The following is a 20,331-nucleotide window of genomic DNA, read 5'->3' on the forward strand; positions in this document are numbered from 1 at the left end:
AACTCTTGCGTTTGAAGCTGCATCAATGCAATTGTGAGTAATATCTGTCTGTGATCACATGTTGATCCCAGAAAAGCGGACATGCTTCTGTAAACATCATATTACAATACATTTAAAACATAGCCATGACAGTGCCTTTGAATTGAACAGTCATTTAATGGAGATGATGCATGGCAGTCTCAGGCTAAGAAACATGTCACAGCTTAGTGACCCTCATGTGCAATCTATTCCACCCATTACCATACTGGTTTGCCATGCAAAAACAGCTGTTTGGCTCTACACTGGTTACAGCTTACTATCAGACCCTCGGTTTAACCATTTGCACTCCTCGGTGGCATTGCACTTGCATTTTAATAACATTCCCATTTAGCAGCCAATCATTGAAGCCTGAATTCTGACAGCTGTGTTAGAGCAATAAATCATAAAATGAGCAGAAGCAGAACATTTTTTTTTCGCATGTAATTATAACCATGGCTCAGTCAGTATGGCTTGGCATGCAAACTCAAACTCAAGCCCATGGCATTGTAGTTGCACACCTCGCAGGGAAAATATGTCCAAGAGAGCAGATGTGCAGTGTTCATCAAGCTGCTTCACACATTTATGACAACATTAGTAGTTGAACATTTTTTTATGTAGTAATTGCAATTCTTTAAAGTTCAGGTGCCAAATCAAATTAACAAACATGCACACATATGGAAGATAATAGCTCCGATTCATCTGATAAGGAATGGTGATGATGAATAGTTGTGGCTGGCTGTTTTCCTTTGCCACCAATGACACATCCGCTTTGAAATATGACAAACCTCCCCACTTCCATTATTCGTATGCTGGTTTACTAAAGCTTTGCTCTGTATGCTAATGTCCACAGGATCATATTTCAGATCTGACGCCACTGCAGGAAACAATCTGCTGCCATTCTGACTGGTGTGTGTGTGTGCGTGCATATTTATCAACCAGGTCCTTGAGCCACAAGTGACCCTGGCTCTTCCCCCCAGCATGCCGTCTTCAAATGCCTTGTCTATTTTTGCCAGATTGGTTCTCATCTCTGTGGACTGAAATCCCCATGTGAGTGTTGATGTAAATCCCACAGGATATTGAATTTTTAACAACATTTTAAAAACCAAACATTTGATAGTATCTGCTGTGACTGAAATGAATGACATTAAAACTAAAACATTTTAAACATTTAAAAAAAAAAATGTAAAAATGCTGTAATGTACAGATGCATTACAAAAAAATAAGGTAAAACACTCTTTAGTGCATCACTAGAAATAGAATCAGGGGTTTCAGGTAAGATCTGAATGATTAAAAGTCTACTTATGATATGACAGGTGGAGCTTGCTATATTTAAACCCCTGACATTTAGTGCCATGTGTTCTATTTGCCTTGAAGTGTGTGCTGCCTAGACACTTAGACTCAAACAAGGTCCTTAGAAAAAAATTATAGTAGGCATCTACGAGTCTGTCAAGAGAGTCTAAAAACTGTTTGGAATAAATAGTCATCACGGAAGTCCGTAGAAATAGAATTATTTATTTTTTTATAAATGGGTGACATCCCAGAAAATTTGCCAAAGAGCAGATCATATGAAGAAAGAGGAAATCTCCAAGCTCCTCTGACTGTCTTCATTCTTACAGAACAAAAACAGAGGTTAAAATTGTGATGTGGAGTGATGAAGCAAACTTCAAAATACCAAAAAAGAAAAGACAAAGACAAAGCATAGAAGAAAAAAAATGTATACTAAGCACATATTTGTTTTGGTTGGTGGAAGAGGATAAAAAAATAATCCTTCTTTATTACTGCCATTGGAATACTGTGATTTGGCACACTGGGACAAATGTTGGGGCCGGCACATTCGGATAAAGTGTTTCATCACAAAATCCATACAATTTTTATGTTCTATCTAGCTTTATACTGGCCCTCTGTATTTGCCTGTACTTATGTAATCTACCCAACATAAGCACCCCAAACCCGTCACGGCTGAATTTCTTTTATAGTGCAAACCTGATTCATGGCCAATAGCTAATCTTACTAATTTTGTCTTGCGTGACTATTTATCTACAGGAGTGACTCAAAACACTTTCACAATGATCCAGGAGGCATTGTAAAAATATATTACAAGTTTTCTGCTGATTGTACAGTTTCCTCAAACTGCTGATAATGTTCTCCTGGCCTTTACTTTTTAAAACTAATTTATCTCACATAGTGTCTTTTTTGTTTTAATGGTGTCCTGTAGAGTGCAAGACTAAAGCTCGTGGTGCGTATTGTGTGAACCTGCTGAAAAAGAGAAAAGTGTCTTCTTTTTTTTTAATGAGAGTGGCTTGGTTCCCCTTGCTTGAAAAAAAGCTCACCATCTCTGTAAACATTTCTTAAAATTGCTAAAGTAGAATTTAGTCTATCTTTAAATGACACATAACACAAGGCCTCTTCAAGGTCACTTCCTTCTGGATATTTGACTTTCAATACATATCTAATTGGAGATTTTGTAACCAGGAGGCCATTTTCTCTGCAATATTTTGACATATAGGAAGATTTGCTGGTCTTTCAGTGTGTGAAAGTTTACACTGGTGCCACACCTGCATTTCCTCTAATAGATTTATATCACATTTAGATAGACCATTTCAAAAAGTACTTATGATGTCGTACTCAAAAGACTCGACAAGCACTCAGCAGTTTCTTAATGTGGGAATGCCTCGATTATAAAGGAAATGGTTGCATTAGCTTATTCACTTCTGGTAAATTACCACAAGAACTCAGCTCAGATAACCAGTGACAGGGAACAAAAGCATGCACTCTCTTCCATTTCCATTTTAAATATTGCTCCATCAACAAATCAAATTATCTTCATGTTCATTTCTGTAATCAACTGAGAAAATACTTTGTTTAATTTAATGTGTAGAATCCTGCAGTCTAGTAAGAATCCTGTCCTGTTTATATGATATGAAATTATCTAGTAGATTGATATTTGTTTGTCTAACTGCAAGTACAGTGCATTATACTCAGCTCTAGCAGATTAGAAGTGCCATTTCATGAAAATATCATTAACTATGATTAAGAAAAAGATCAAATTCTTGTTAACCCTAAATTGTTTCATTCTATCACTAGTTGCACAGGCAAAACTTGTCAGATGCTGTAAAAGGAAAAAAATGAAAGTTATTTAGTGTTTTCAACAAAGATGGGAGAACACAAATCACCAAAATAAACATGAGATTTTTCTCAGTCTCAGATGTATACAGTGGATACGTCATGTATTACTGCTTTTGAGCGGGATCTAAAGATCTAACGTAAATTTTGGGTCATGCTTATTTTTGTAATCTTTTTTATTTTTTCCCTTTCATTTTCCCCCGAAATCTAATTTCAGAGGGGAAAAATGCTTCAAAAGGTCATAGCTACCAAAATGTCAACACCTCCCAGGGTGACAGAGATCAAAGTTCTTCCTTTAGAGGGTCAGACAGATAGTGTAATATAACCCACAAAGGATCTTTGGAATAAGCCCTTGAAACCCAAGGATATCAGCTCAAAGCTCAACCTAGAACCCGCATATTGGAACCGTCTGCCAGGGCATCCGGTGCTCAGGCTTTATGCTTGGATGATCTCCTCCTGTTGTTAGTTATACACTTGGTATAACCACTGCTATGCAGCTATTTGGATAAATAATAATCCACATATCTGTTTTGTTGAATGAGTCACAACACTGAGGAACAGGAATACCAAATAGATGACCTTGAACTCACCTATTTTGGTAATTTATGACCCGTCACTATGACAAAAATTTGCCTACGAAAGAAACGTTTACTTTTTCGCTGTAGACATTTTGAGAGAACCTATAGAGAACCTATAGATTTAATTGTCTGCAAAGTGTCTTTGGAAATTAAATTTTAAAAGAAAAATATTATCAGATTTTCTACACTCGTTAAAATTACAGATGCTCTGATAAAATGAGCTGAATGCCTTCCCTTGGTGTGAATGCATGTGTTATACGTTTGTCTTTGTATGTTTTAGTGCTGCAACGGACTAAAAACCACACCAGCTGAGCAAGATTCCTGCACTGTGTCATACTAAAAATGAACAAAGTGAGTATAGACAGAAATCAAGAGCCGACTCCCCAGATTGAATGGAATATATCACTGAAATCACAGCTTCTTTATCATAGTGCTGTGGCCAAGGTGAAACGGAATACATGTCCTTTTTTTTTAACTATTACCTGACATTAGTCTCCTATAGCTCCATCAAATCTTACACTTCAACAAAAAGCAGCAGCATCTGTAAAATTCCCTCAAAGCTCAGGAGGAGCCTTGAGCAGACCTAGCATTTAGTACATCTTACTTAGGGTGCATGGTGTAGGCGAGGACATGCAAATCCTTTGTCTTTATCCTGTGGTAGCTTCAGTGTACATACCCACGGGAAAGGACTCTTAAATGCAAGAGCTTATCTCCAGACAAAAGGCATATGTAACATATGGTTAATTCAAGCAGTTAAATAAAATACAGGAAATTGGAGAGTGAAGACATTTTTAAACCCGCACTTAACATAAAACTCTTTACTGCCACATCTGTAATTTTAGTTACATAATGTTAAAACAGAATGTTACAGACCTGCCAAAAAAAATGTATACAGTACTCAACCTAATGTATGAAATTAAAGCATGTTTCTAAATGATGTCCCGACAGTAACATGGTCACAAAACCAGAAACATTAGAAATTTGTAAAAGAAATGCACACTTTCATGTCTTAGAAATTGAAAAGAATATTAAGCTGTTATTCTACATCCCAGAGTGAGCCCCGTGTCCCAGATGATCTTCTTACTAGCAGGCATACAGTCGTCTGTATCTTGTTTCTGCATAGACAGTGACCTAATTAATATCTAATGAAAGCATACCCCCTCCCTCATCAAAGCAGTAAACAGAAGGTTTACCTGAGCTCGCCATCAAAAAGCAATCATGTTGAGCATTTCTAAAATGCATGACAACACTTTAAAAATCAAATTAGTGAGTTTTAATCATGCTTGATTGACAGCAAACTGAACTCTGTTGCAGATTTATCAGCACTTAAATGTAGTTAGTTTGACTCGCTGGACCAAAGGGCTGAACAGCTCATCACCTCTTGATTACCATCAGTCCACACTTTCCATTTGAGTTGGATTTAAAGATGGTGACAGACTGTACAGTAGTTAGTAAGTGAGGATTATGTGACACATTTTCCAATTTACGGTGTTGAGAGGTTCACTCCATTGAGTAAGGTTTTTCTTCACCTGATGAGACGGCGGTGACAAGAGTACACGATCCTGTCAGGGTCACCGACTTCTCTAATTAAATTTCTGGTGATAGAAGCCAGCCGTCTGCTTATCAACTGACAACCTGTACGTATTTGTACTAATTTTATAAACTTTTTAAAACACAGTAGTCAGTACTTCAGATATTAGAATCTACACCACTGGAACAATAAATGGTCCCAATTTTCACAATTCTTGTAAATATTTTACACACCGTACAAAGATGGCAGTTGCTTTTCTCAGCAATTCAAGGCTGGGTTTGAAAAAAAATAAAAAATAAATGTATGTATGTATGTAAAAAATACATGCCCTCATGTGAATACCAAAATGCTTTAGTATTTAAATTCAAATTGTGTTATACTTTACATAAAGTTTACTCCATTTTTTTTTATTCAATTCAAATAACCATTACAATCTACTGTATTTTCAATATACATTTAGTGCAACATGGATTTGTGGAAACACTAAAATCAAGAACTTACAAAATGCTTGTAGCAGCTGGTGTTTGTCAGGTTCTACTTGACAAGGAATGATCAATAATTCTGAAAGCACACTGCTGTTTGCTGATCAGCCACACAGTTTTAATCCCTCAAATATTGTCTGGAATGCAAATTAGGCTGATAAAGCCAAGATTATTCTCGCTCGGGAATCAAACATCAAAGATGTCTCCTCAAGTAAACCAGGCATTATGACATCTGAGAAAGTGAACAGGCATGGCTATACCCACGCTAGAGTATGACTTCTGCCCACCGTTTGATGCCTATAGAGTGCAGACCTTTGATCTAATTTTAGTGTGAGCCTTGCCCTTCACAAATACTCATTATCCATAGCACAGTCAGAGTGGCAGTGCCAATCGGATGTGCAATCTATTCTCGCTGAAGGAGTGAAGATTTTACTCTGAAGGAAACGGGGGGGGGGGGGGAAAATCATGCAGGAACTCTTGGCTATGAGCTTGCCTATGAGCCCAACCATCTGGCTTATGTAGGAAGAAGCTCAGTTATTCCTTCAATATCAAAGCTGCATCACGTTCTTCAGTATATCCATTAGACATTGTGGATCATTTGGAAATTTTTGATTCTTTGTTTCTGGATCAGCTCAAAACAAGACAAATTCTTTAGATTAGTTGCCCAGAAACTCTTTAATACTTCTAAAAATAGAAGGACTTTGTCAAGTGCTATGATCTGCTCTTTCTGCCACTTTGAAACGACCAAGTGCTCTAAATTTGCCCTTTGCACTGGCATATTGCATGAACATGGCTGAGGCTACTCTGCAGTCTTGCATTAAACTATTCTCAGAATCCCAGGAACAGGATGTAGCATCCCATAGTTTCTTTTCTCCTCATTTTTCTCCTCCTCCATCTCTGTTTAACAGCTTATATTACCCTCCATCTGCTTGTCTCATCAAAGATTTTTCTTCCCCTCACCAACTTTAAATATTCACTTCGAGTTCTTTCAACAATAGCTTACAAACACTTGGAAATAATTGAGTCTCAGCGGGCTGACAAAAAAGGGAGCAGTGATCGTACGCAGTGGAAGTGATCAAATATGGCCTTCAGCCAACTGTCTTTGTAGATGGTCTTTGTATTGCCATTGATCTGGGGGTGGATACACCCATGGAATACATTATTTATGCACTTTTTTTCCTCCCAACAGCACTGAGTCACTAACAGTAATGGAATAAGATTGGTGTCACACCGGAAGAGAGGAAACCAGGGCTACTGAGTATATGGGTAACCCTCAGGACCAAAGGCGGTGGTCACAAAACACTGATAGAAGGCTTTTATCTTCTAAAAGACGAGAAATTGTTAAGATAATGTACTCCTCGCAACCCTGGAGATGCCGTATCATCTTAACTATGGGCAACAAAAGTTCTCACAAAAACTTCTCAAACCTCTGTTACTTAATCGTACGCTCCCACAGAAAGCTGCTAAAACCTCTAAGCCGCTAAATCTCTTTTTTTTCTATTCCCGCAGGGCAGAGACATAACTGTGACTATCAGCTGTGAAATCTGCTCAGTTTACCTCATGTAAATTCACACGGTTCTGCTTCAACTATGATTCTACATAATGCACAAGAGATGAAACATAATAAATCTGGTGTGTAGTTTGGCATTTTTAGTGTCATTAAGGTCATTAAGTCATTAATTAGCTGTATTTGTCTCTTAACACAAACACATTGAGCAGACTCCCTGATGCAGTTATGTAAAATAATTTCATTGCTTTCTCCTGAGTGCTTCTAGAAATAATGCATCTTCCATTTTCATGAATTCTGAATTATTCAGATTTCTGCTTCGTTCCAAGATTTTATGCAGATGGGTTTGCATGTCTTGTTCTTGTGTACCCTTTGTCTTTTGGCTACACATACTTCCTAAATTATTTGAACGCCACCCCTTTGCGTTCTACATTGTGTTCCAATTTATTGGAGAAAATTTACAAAGTTACAGAGAATTCATGCATCAATTCTTCCCAGTATTCTGTAGAGGTTCATAGGAGGCCTGTCCCACCAAGGTTAGACGTTGGTACACCTGGGGTCCTTTTCACAAAGCAGGTTCAACCAACTCTGAGTCTATTCCTGATCTCTGAGTTGATCTACTCTGAGATAGAAAACCCTGAGTTTTCGGTTCCAGAAACGCTGATTTGAGTGAGTTTAATCATCTCTGAGTAGGTTCACCTTGAGTTTAGCCGTGCGCCACAACTTTAAAAAGCCAGCATCAATGGAGCCCCGATTCGACGAGTCACCATGGCAACGGGGAAGAGGAGGGGCTACGTTTTTCACCAACCTCGAATTGAAAATCTTAATGCGCTCATACAGCGAGTTTCAATACGTTTTTAGAAGTAAGTGCAACACCGCTGCAGCAGCAAAAGTGTAAGTTTAAATGTAGTCCTTTGCAATCACAATAATATTACAGGAAAACTGCTTGAATGGTAACCCATTCATTTATTTCATTTAGGTGCAATCCCGCAAGGGAGAAGCGCACTTGGCAGCAGTTTAAGATGAAATATAAAAACATTGTTCAAACAGGTGAGACCTCGGCATGGAGGTACCTCATTTTGATCATGTTTTACACTGTAAAATAAATATTAAGTGGCTATTTGACTGTGCAGTTATTTTATTCCCAACATAATGCTGTTTTCACACACAACTATGTCTTCTCATCTATATCATGTTCTGTTAAATAATTAAGCCTATTTAAACTAACACAGACTTCTACTGAGCCAACAGAAAGAAGGCAGATGCCCGTAAAACGGGTGGTGGCCAGCACCGTCACCTCTAACGGGAGGGCAGTGGCTGAGACACGAGTGTCTAATAAATATAATAGGCCTATATATGTCTTTTTTAAGCCTATTCATACAAATATTTATTTGTCTTTTATGTCTTTTTTTTCTTTTGTCCCAACAAAATTCTGATGGTGCCCCTCAAAAAGATAGCCTGGTTGATTGTCGGTAAATGCAAAAATCTATGCGCGGTCTGATAACCATCTCCGACGAATATTTATTTCTCTGCGCATTAATGCTGCACCTTCATCCACGGGATCGTTGATAAACGGACATGCCATGTTCGTGGAAAAAGTCGCCTCTTACTGTATATTATAAATTTATATATTATAAATGGACTTCTAGAACTAGAAGAACATCCTGCTACGCCAAACTCGCTCTGCTGACTGAATGAACGAGGAAATCAAATGTCGTGTGTGGCTGAAAGAAGGCGGAGACAGAAAGAAACTCGAGGTTTCTTGAGGAAAACCTGGTCCCGACCAGGTCAGGTTCAGAGAGTCTGTTACTCCGGTAACTGACCGTGAGGTTAAGTTACCTCTCTTTGTGAAACAGGCTAGAGTTACCCCTCTTTCTCGGGGTTGAGTTACCTCCCTTTGTGAAACGGAAAACTCAGGGTTTCCCTCATTTCAGGGTTAATCAACTCAGAGTTTTCACTAAACTTGCTTCGTGAAACGGACCTCTGGACAGGTTGCCGTTAAATTTGTGTTGAAACTGCAACAACCTCAGACAATGTTGTGCACTCACAGCTATTGACAGTTTAGAATCAAGAATTAACCCACCTTGCAGATGTATGACACAACCTCACACAGTTGGAACTGTTAGAAGCTAAGGTAAATGTTAAAATATCTTTTTCTTTTTTTTTTCAGAGCCAGTGCTCTATGAGCTGTGTGTCTCTGTGTATATGTATGGATGAACTCCAAGTTTTGACCAGTAAACCAAGCCTTGGACAGCTCCATACCAAGTGAGGTGTCCCGTCCCCCCCCCCCCCCCCGGATTCATTCTTCTATCATAAGCAAAGCCTCAAGTGCTGGAGGATTTCACAGTAATACATGCTCATTGATTTATAATACACAGCCAGCATGCAGGCATCCAAAGCTCAGAATTACATATTTTGACAATGGCAGTGGCTCTTGTATACTTGGAAGTAAAGGTCAGTGCTTGAATTTGGAGGTTTAATTCCCAACTTATGGAACAGCAGTCCCTGTGGTATCTAATGTGGCAGGCAAGTTGAATTCTCAATGTATGTTGAGCACTTCTCAGGACATGGGCATTTAATCTCTGCCATGAGTTGCAAATTTGAATGCGGTAGGAAAGACCCCGTTTTCATGCTGCTGTCATCTGCAATCTTATTCACAAAGTCTTTTCTCTCTTTTAATCTGTGTATTTTGAACATGATATATTGACCCATTAATGATTGATCATGTGCTTTTTATTGGAGACCAACAATGCAAGTGCATACATATTCTATTCTTTACATGCATACGTGTACATATCTGTAAACTTTGTCACAGCTTAAAACATAAACTGCAGCACAAACGTCTTTTTAATTCAGTATTAATTTTGATTTACAGTTTACATCAAATTATATTTGGATTGAACTAGGATTGCCTTAAAACATTGGTATGCTGGCATCAGAAATTTTTAAAATATAGAAGAGCGTCTACCCAAATAGTCAAAAACAGTCAAATTTACCTTCCTTTTCGCCATTGTTAGAATTTTCTCTGCCTTTTAAAGTGTTCTTCATTTATGTAACCCGCCTATACCCTTCTAAAGTAGGTAAGGGCTCCTGAGTTCGTAAAACCCATTAACTTACAACTAATAATTCTAATAAACTTCATTATACACTCTCGTGTTTAGACCCATGTTGAGTTTCACTCACCTTAGCGTAACAGGACACTAGCTCGTTATGTTCTTTTCACCTAATATGGCTCTGAGAAGGAATAATAAACTCTGAATATACTGTAAAGGAAAATACATGCAATGAAATACCCAAACTCTATTCCTCATTCAAAATACTCTATCAGAAATAATGAAACTCACACAGGAATAAAGTTCAAACTTCAGGAACATATATTAAACACAGTAATATATTCACAAGAATGCAACAATGTTTCAGTCTTTTGATTTCACAAAACCTTTTGCAAACTAAAGTGGGCCCACACTTCGATGTCCACCTAAGCCGGCAAATGAACTAAATATATAGTACCAGAAAATAAAACCCCACGTTGCAGGCCTGATTTAATGGTGAAGCGTGGAAATGTGATGCCTTACTCCAAAAGGAACCCTTGAACCCTCTTGGAATGTCACCTATCCTTAAGCCACTAGCATGGTTGCCGCGTCTGCTAGCGCGAGCGGTGTTGACGACGTCACGATTTCGTGCCGGCTATATATGGTGACGCAAGTCAATGCACCAGTAGTTGCAATTTTCTCCGTCACAGAGCTTTCACTGCTACGTGAAGGTTACCGCTATTCTACAAGGAATAAAGTCGAGAAGAAAACAATGCCACTGTTAAGAGCAGGAATACTGTCATCAATGATACTGCTGCAGTATCTGGAAGATGAAATGCTTAGTGTGTTTCTGTCTTTCACGAAGTTCATGAGCCAAGACAATTCAGTCAATAGAGGTGAAGGTCTGAAGCCCCCGGCATCACCACTTGGAGTCTCTGCCCTCTTCTTTGCCTTCACGTATCTGTCCCGTAGCTTCTTCCACACATTCTTACAGAACTCTCCCTCTTTTCCCAAAGTTCTGCCAATCTCTGTCCATGAGTTTTGGGAGTTTACGTGGTGCCTGTGCTGTTTCACTGCAGTTTCGTACAGGTGCCTGTACAAACGCACCTCCTGACTGAGCCTGGTCTCAAATTGGTCCATCCGGTTTGTCGTTCTCGGCGCAGCCAAGTTACAAAAATCGACTGGTGCACGACAAGGCGCCGTCATTTCAAGGCAAGCGCCAGGCCTGAAACGTCATTTTGACATCACGGGTCGGCTGCGCCGTGAGCAAAGCATCAGCTATAAATCCAGCTTTAGTCCCAGTCAGATAGAAGATGATGGTGCAGGATATTGTCAGCTCCTCTACCAGTCTCTCGGTCCACAGGAATCAACAAGGCATCAGGAAAGTCCAGTGAAGATAGTTTGCCAGCACAGTCATAACTCTCAGTGTTAGCTCATCTCTGCACAAAGTTTAACTCTGGAAGCTCCCACGACGGAAACATTAGTTAAATCTTCTTCTGTTAGCCGATTTAGCTTTCAGTACTCCATGTCTATCCACTTTGTCAGTGAATACTAATGCATTAGCGAGCATTACAGCAAATTCCGGGTTGAAATAATCACAGCAGCTTCAAACAACAATGTAGAGTTGATATCTGCACATAGACTGTCGAGTTGAAAGTCTAAAATATCAGCGAAACACCCGTTTTTTAACAACTTTGCCACGTGTTTTTAGCGCGGTTAATTTCTCTCATGCTGTCTATCACTTCCTGTTTCAGTTCTACTCTCCTCCCAGTTCCTGGTCCTTGACCAATCACGGACTGGTAAATTTGTTTGGCTCTACATCATTTCCTCTTATAAACATGGGCTCTTCAAACAAATATAATGAAGATTACGTTTTTATAAAACATGTTTAAACTACATATTTGGAAATTCTTTAAACTTCTTATACCGTAGTATTTAAAGTACTTAAAAGGCACACAACTTATTTACAACAGTTTTAACATATTTAAGACAACATTTTTAACACAGTCTAAATGATTACTCTTTTCATGAACTTAATTCAATACAAAATACCTTAATTTTGGACTGGGTTACATTTATATTTATATAAAAAAATATATATACACATAATGATACATCAGCAGCCAAATGAGATGGAAAATATTGACCAGTCTAATATTCCAAAATCACATCGTAAAAAAAAATTCACATATACAAATCTTGTCTATGACAGACCAAATCCCTTTCAAAATGTCAACAGGAGACAAAACACAATATCAGAGTGAAGGCATGTCTTCCATCCGATGAATCACAATATCATTAGAAATAAATCCCTTGGTGGGAGACAGAGTTTTCACAAATGTCATACCGTTACGATAAATCACAAATCTAAATACTCTGTTCAACTCCGTCTTCACACTTAGTTATCGAGACTATTTCTTAAAAGAAATGTCAAATATGTTTGGTAATGTTATAAAACATCTAACCAGCAATTACTACTTCCTAAAAAATTGTTAGTTTATTATTGTCAGTTAAATCCTTGTTCAAACGTTTAATATCACAAGTAAAGTGAAAAAATTTATAATGTGGCAAGGATGGTTTCCGTATTAATTACCAAATATAAAGATACATAATGAGATTCTTACAATGTGATGCATGAATTTTTTTTTTTACGCTGTTAGTCTACGTCTACCGTCTCTAAACCAGCAAACAATATAGACTTGTCCTCACAATTCTCTCTCCCCGGAAAAGTAACAGACTCTTCAAAGAGCATCACTCTGTAACCAAAAAGCGAACAAGAGTGCGACCACAGCAGGCAGAAGATTATGTGCTGCCATCAGAACCTCTATCACCTCCCTGAAAGACTCTGGAGCGTTTAGAGTTTCAACTTGACAATAAAGCCTCTTGTAACACACTGAGCAGGCTGGGATGAGGAAAGGATGGAGCAGGAGAGATAAAGAGAAAGGGGGAGAGGATTGGAGAGAAAAAGGCATTCTTATCTGTTCAGTATGTTCCCCAGCCCAGGAGGAACAGGATGACAAAGATTCTAAATGAGTATCTTGCCTAACTAGTTATCTAAGATTTTACAAGTATAAAAAAGAAGTATGCAAGATATTAAAAGAGAAAAAATGAACAATAGTACTTCCTCCCAGTTGATTGTCAGTTTATGTAACGGCCTAAAATAGTGCAGGAGATGACTGCAGTCTATAGGAGTACAGGGGCAACACAGTTATGAAATTGGGTTGGTTGCGTGGTAGAACTGACTGAATGGTGGTCAGTTGTCTCAATCTCAATAGAATAGCAGAGGTAGAATATGAAATTTTGTGCTTGTAGAGGAATGAATCCCAAGTCTTTCTTTCTATAGAAATTAGCAGTAAACATTGAAGCTAAAAAAAAATAAATACAGGGTGATGAAAGATATAAATTATGAATAACTAAAACCATAGCCCCAGCTTTTTTCCATTCGTCAAGTTATTCTTCCCCACTTTAGGCACATTTTTGGAAAGAAACAGATTGTTCTCAAAAAGGTAGCCTTTCCCACCAGGAAATGAAACCCCACCCCTTAAGACTCACAACAGTGTGTGACTTACAAAATCCAAAGGTGAGTCACTTCCTTCTCCAAAGTTCTCTATATTTTAAGGTGTGGGCATTCTTACTTTTCCCCACAGACTCCTTAAAGTATAAGCAACTCAACAACCATCATAGATGTTCTTTGGTCTATACCAGCTATAAGCCCAAAGGAGGCAAGGATCACCAACCACAACTACAAGTGCTTGCCCGGGGTCCTACTGAGAGCCTTTCATAGTCTGACAGACAACAGGTTGTGGGTTATGGGAGATTGTCCAGTGCAAATGACACAAGTGGTACTCGAGCCCATTGTCCCCACACAGACCAAGGATGTTTCCATGTACTGACATTTCCACTGTTGTTGCAATGAAATTGCTCCACTCTGACATATCCCGATCTACCTGTGAGGCATTAGTTGGGATATTGTAAAGTATGTAATGACCTAACCTTTCTGGGCAAAAGCCCAGCTGCTCACAGTGAATACACTTTAAACTGCTGCGTGTCCAATACTATTACAAACATCTTTTTTCATTTTTCAATAGAGCAACAATAAAGTCAAGTTGATGTCTTATTAATTCTTCAACAGAGATTATGGATTTTACACATTTTCTACAAGTGTTATATAAATATTCTACTCATGACCTCCTCTGCTAGTGCCCATCACTGGCCTACACATCAAGCTTAAAACAGTGCACAACACCAAGGATGAATATGTATGCGGCTCCCTCTTAGAAGACACACTGCATTTCTGTCATCATCTAAGAGCAAAGAATTCAATACTCTAAATAGCCAATTTCAAAGCTGAAAAGGGAGGATACCAGAAAGAGATGAAGCAGGTAAAAATCACTATGAGGATGACTTAAAGTAGCTGAAGGAGCAAAACTCAAAATGGATGGCTACATTAGCTTTTCTTTAAAAGTACCAATATCAATCTTTCCATGTTAAAAGGATATAGGCAGGTTATTGTACTGTGTGGATATTTAATGACTTAATTAGTATACCAAACACTAGTCAATAATGGTACAGAGGAGGTTTGGCTATTTTGTATGCATGTTCATGGTACAAATTATGTTACTGGTAAATGACTCTTGGTTACATTCGTGTGACATGAGCAGAGCATAAAAACACAATGCCCCTTTACATACTGAACAGGAACACTTTTTAACATAATGGCCTAGGTATGTAACATACCTATAGTGTACACAGAGCCTAGTTGCAAGGTAAATGGCACCATTTAATGTTTATAGAAACCACAGAATAGGTATAATATCAATATTTCACATGGCAAAAGGAATGCCGACTCCTCCATCTTGTCATGCCCCTGCTTTCTGAGAAACATGCAGGGTTTCCATTTGTTATTTTAGCCAAATAACCACCCAAACCAAGAAGTTATATTGCCTGTATCAAGTAGTAAGATGATAAGATGATAAAAAAAAAAAGTTTCTCAATGAAGAGATTAAAACTGCTGTGTCCAAGGCAAAATTATGTGAAAAAGCAATCCCTATATATTCAAGTCAAATTTTGGATCTTCCAGGCAAAGGACTATCAACTTATCGCACCATGCTTAACCTCCAAACACAGGCTTGACTGCAGGTTGATAAGGCAAAATATGCTTTCCTGTTCCATCTCAGCTGACACAGGGCACATCCTCTGCCCCTATTCTTATCCTGCTACCTCACCCATGACCCTTGCTAATGCTCCATGTCGACACATACAAAAATGGACTTCTCAAAGGTTGTTCGACACACACTGCCCTCGGCTGCTTTCCCAAGAAGGTCATACTTCAAAGTGACACAAACAGCAAGGTCACTGTCAGTGGAAGCTCTTGGCAGATCAGTTCTCTTGCCTGAGAATGTTACTCTCCAGTTATTGTAGTGAAAAAGGGCTACAGTGCCACCAGCAGTCACTTAGCACAACACATCGTCAAAAGAAAATAAAGGCCAAGCCTCTTCCTTTTGTACACTGGAGGAACTGTAGCTTTACCTGCAGGTTTGTAGCTTTCAAGCTGACGGGCTCAAACATAAATACATACTGTGAAAAGTGAGCACACAGCAAAACGTGCGTCAGTATACTATTATTGTCAAATATGGGAGTGTAATTGCCCTGTTTTTAGTTTTGATGTACGCATAAAATTATTTTTTCTCTCCTTTACACTTAATTCAAACAAAATGCCCTCCTCTTTTGGGGCATTAAGCTATGATGAGTAAGCATATTCCATAAATGACCCAGCTGTTTGAGCATATTGTGTTACGCCTCATCAGGGATTCAAAGGGCCTGACAACAGATCAGCCTCATCCGTTCACTGCTTGGTCTCCAGCTGACCAGCCCTCGATTCAAAATAAGGTCTTTTGTTTGTCTCAGCCAGCTGGTGTATATGATGCACAGATGTGTGGCTCATGATGGCCACCACAAGAATGTTAATTTATTTCTAAGTGACAGCACCAGTTAAACACATTAGCTCATATTGTGGAAGTCTGTAGTAAAACTACAAACAGATTCTAAATCTGCATTAATCTTTGAATGCTTTAGTAACCAAATAAATCATGTTATAATTTTCAATAAATGATTAAGACAAGAGTTCTGTTTCATGCAAAGATTCTTTAGCTGGTCAATTTTGAATGGAAACTTTACAAAGTGCACACTCCCAACTGTATCCAGAGGTCAAAGACGGAAGGAAAAAAAAAGTTAAATTTGAAACCCAGTGTTTCAGTCTGATCATTGATTTTTCTTCCATGTCCTTAATGGCCAGGCTAAAAATACACTGCTTCTGGGTACAGGTCTTATTTTGACAGAGCTCTCAATAAGTCTGTCCTCTAACAACAAATTAGCAATATAAAAGTATTTTAAAAGAAGTTTTACATAATATAGGTAATCTTTTCAAATCTGGTAGCATTTTGAAGCTGTTTACAAGCTGAAGCTGACAGATCTTAGTGTGGTTGTGCAACTATATGACTTCCTTCCAGCTACTCTTAAATCTGTAGCTTTAAATACATATCCAGTGTCACGTGTCATAACATGTTTTCATGATTTGGAGAAAATGTGAAATATCTTAATATATTTCACATTTTCTCCAAATCATGAAAACATGTTATGACATCTGAAAAACTTGAAAATGCCAACCTTTCCATGAAAATTAAGTTTTAGCCACTCCTATACCCATTTATTCTTTAAATATTCTAAGGAGGTTTTGTATTATCCTGTTAACTGCCTGTCCAATTTTCAAACAAGTATCTTTATCATTTACCATGCAAACAAAATGGACATCTAAAACAGATTCTGTGCTTTTACTGCTGTGGCCGTACTAGCTAGTGATCAGATAAAGAGGACATCTTTAGAAACGTTTAAATAGATCTAATACCTCTAACACGATGTACTTAATCTTAATGCAGAATTCGACAAATAGTAAAATTTCTTAAGATTTCTTATTTTTGGGAAATGTCCCATAGCTGCTGTCCCTCCTTGAGTAGAGCTCAAATGATACATATTTTTGCTCTGCTTCCTTGTTGCTGTCAGAATTGGAAGAAAACAGCAAATTGGAGGCTAAAGAGCACAAACTGAAAAAGTAACCCAGTCTCCAGAGTTGTCATTTTATATTCTTAGAAACAACAAATGTGTATATCATATATAAAATAACTGTCTTCAAGTTGTAAAAAAAAAAAAAAAGTAGGGATTACAGATACAAAGTATGCACCATAAACTGTTACATTATATGTATATAAATGACACAAATACAACCTACTTGCTTATAAGGAGAGACGAGTATAAGCACACAGATCCAGCTTTACACATGTACAGTACCTGAACCAGATAGTTTACCAAATCCAAAGGGCTGAAAGAGGCAGACACAGCATTGCTAATTCGGAGTTAAAGCACATACAAGAGCAGCAAAGTCTGTCTCAGTACTTTCCTTTAACCATGCTTCTCCATATCAGAGGCAATGCGTCAGCCCTACCATGGTTAACACTCAATAAAACATCAAAAGGGATGAAGCTCAGAGGTCTGGACAAATACACACCCACGCAGATACCAGATACAGAAACCCTTTTATTCTAACACACATATGTACATGCTCGTATGCGTATTTAACAAATGTGTAGTGCAGGTGAAGCTCACTGGATAAAATTAACTTGCAGAACAGATAACTAGTTTGCATCCCTTTTTAGAGGAAACAAACCCAGAGGATGTTAACCGCATGCTAAATTTGGTTTAAACTGAACTTTTGTGAGCAGCAGCTTCTTACAATGAAGCTAAATGTCCACAGGAACAATTGTAGCCAGTATAGACAGTCAATGCCAGGTACAGAGGAGCTGTCATCAACTTCCCATCAGGCTCCACTCCCCCCAAGTGGATGTTTTGAAAGAGGAGAAACGTTTTTATATCTTTTTTTATAATGGTCACTGTTTTGCATGTTACATGAGCAGGTGGCATTATAAGACTCCGTCTGAGCCAAAAAAACTGTGACAACCTAGACAAGCCATTTATTATTAAATTATTTTAAATATTTCAGGGGACCGACAGGATGCTCATGTAATAAATATTTCAACCATTGCCTTACAAAAGGAGGTAGCCTTGCACTTGTCTGGTATTGATTAAGAGGACAATAGACTCACTTGCCCACCTCCACCAACATTTTTTTGTTTGTTCCTTTTTTTTTTAAAAGAGCACCTGCACTGAGTCACCTAAAGGAGTCTTCATTTCAGTTGAAAGAAACTTGGCAAGTGAGAGGCACAAGAAAAAAAAGAAAAGAAAGAAGAGCAGAAAAATAAGGAACTGTAAGAAGATGCAATTACTGTACCAGAATTGAATCAGACATCCATATAAACTATGGGTAAGGTATAATTTAGGACATCTAAGACAAGACTAGACACCATCAGTTCTGTCCTCAGAGATACAAAAGACAAGGCAGCTTTTAAAATGCAGAAGCGCTCATCGGTATGAATAAAAACATGGCTATGGTACAAGAGTAATTCCTTATACACAGTTGCTGGATGTTGCAACGACCAGTGCAAACAACTGCGGCAATTATGTCCATTCCACTAGCAGCCTCCCCTGGTGACAATGTTGCTCGGAAGGAAAGATGAATTGCTTTGCAGAACGGCATCTCCCTTCTCAGCGAAACACACATGCACAAGTATGCAGATGCACAGAGATACGTTATTTTCTGCAGAGGGGAGTAGCCTTCCAGTAGCCATCAAATAAGCAATCATGAATTTGTAAGCTGTGGGACAGGATTTCATATTTTACCATATTAATTTCCCAACTTTGCACTTTCTGTAAAACTGGCTAGAGGCTAAAATAACACCATTTTCATATTCCCCTTTCCATCTTTTAACATTACTGTTTCGGTCTTTCCAAGCTTTTCAGTTGTCTAAGCTGCATCTTTCTAGATAAACTCTAGAAGCTGCTAAGAATGTTAAGGAAGGAGATGTTTCCTTACCTTGAAATACCATTAAAAAAAAATCCTATAGTCCACAAGAAAAGCTGTCACAAATGAGCTCAGTGCTGTTCCATAAATAAAAAAATGCACATATCCTCAAAGTCTCTCACAATCAGATTGATCAAAATTAACCAAATTCAGAGCTGTTTCTGATTAGAACTTACTTTTTTGATCAGGATGTCCTTCACTGAATTGGAACATAATCCATTCCCCTTTACTTTCCTGCTGTGGGATGATTTCGTTTGACTTGCTCCCTTTTGATATTCCACCTTGGCACAGTGAAATAATGTCATGTATTATACTGGAAATTGTGTGTGAGAGGGACAGAGCAAGAGGGAAAAAAAAAGACAGTAGGATCTCTTCTGGTATGCACTACCAGCTCCACTGCGACTGAATCCAGCTGGTCCTCACAGCTCTCGTCATGCCTTCAGAGTGGGATTCAGTATCTGCTGCTCATCCCCACATCAACGGGAGGGTGTCCCCCCCAGGATGGAAACTTTCACACACCTCCGGCAAAGCTATAAAAGGTGACAGTGGATGCCAGAGAACTCCGATTATGTGTTAGTTTTCCATGATGTCCTCCATCAATTGATTTTCTTTCTCTCGAATTTGCGTGTTGTATAGCTCGCTCCTTTCCGGAATAGGGTCTCACCGAATGGATGCTGAGAAAGCAGCGGAATGAGGCGAGCTGCTTGTTCTCCCGCTGTGTCTCTCTCTCCCTCTCCTTCACCCTCCCTCATACATGCACTCTCCCTGCACCTCCCCACCCTTTCCTTTCCTCTCTCCTCCTCCTTTCCCCTTTATACACACACACACACACTGAGATATGCACTTCTCTTGCTCGAGCTTTTGACAATTACTGCTGTGCCATTTCCAGCCATGTCAGACAGAAAGGTTCACCGCCCATACTCCTCAGAGAAACAAATAATGCTTGATAAATATGTAAAATTAAATAGATATGAAGAGAAAGAGCAACAGCATGGAAAAGTGCACCGAGCCAAGTGACAATCTAATCTCCTTTCTTCATCCTTGTAACGTGATTGCTAAATATCCCTCGGGCTGTAACTGTTTTGCATC

At 38.6% G+C, this 20,331-nt stretch overlaps 1 protein-coding gene across 4 annotated transcripts in view; it reads right to left on the reverse strand.

Annotated features, from left to right (window-relative positions):
* lingo2 (leucine rich repeat and Ig domain containing 2) overlaps positions 1–19,958 on the reverse strand; it is a 216,076-nt gene extending 196,118 nt beyond the window's left edge. For 3 of the 4 annotated variants that reach the window (XM_075481847.1, XM_075481844.1, XM_075481845.1), the window contains exon 1: positions 19,419–19,958. The gene's annotated coding sequence lies outside the window, so the exon portion shown is untranslated. Of the gene's footprint in view, positions 1–19,254; positions 19,320–19,418 lie in introns of all 4 variants that reach the window. The other variant, XM_075481846.1, reaches the window with a different exon arrangement.
* Positions 19,959–20,331: the final 373 nt, after the last annotated feature.

This window comes from Odontesthes bonariensis, chromosome 13, assembly GCF_027942865.1.
Source record: "Odontesthes bonariensis isolate fOdoBon6 chromosome 13, fOdoBon6.hap1, whole genome shotgun sequence".
In the NCBI taxonomy this organism is placed as follows: Eukaryota; Metazoa; Chordata; class Actinopteri; order Atheriniformes; family Atherinopsidae; genus Odontesthes; species Odontesthes bonariensis.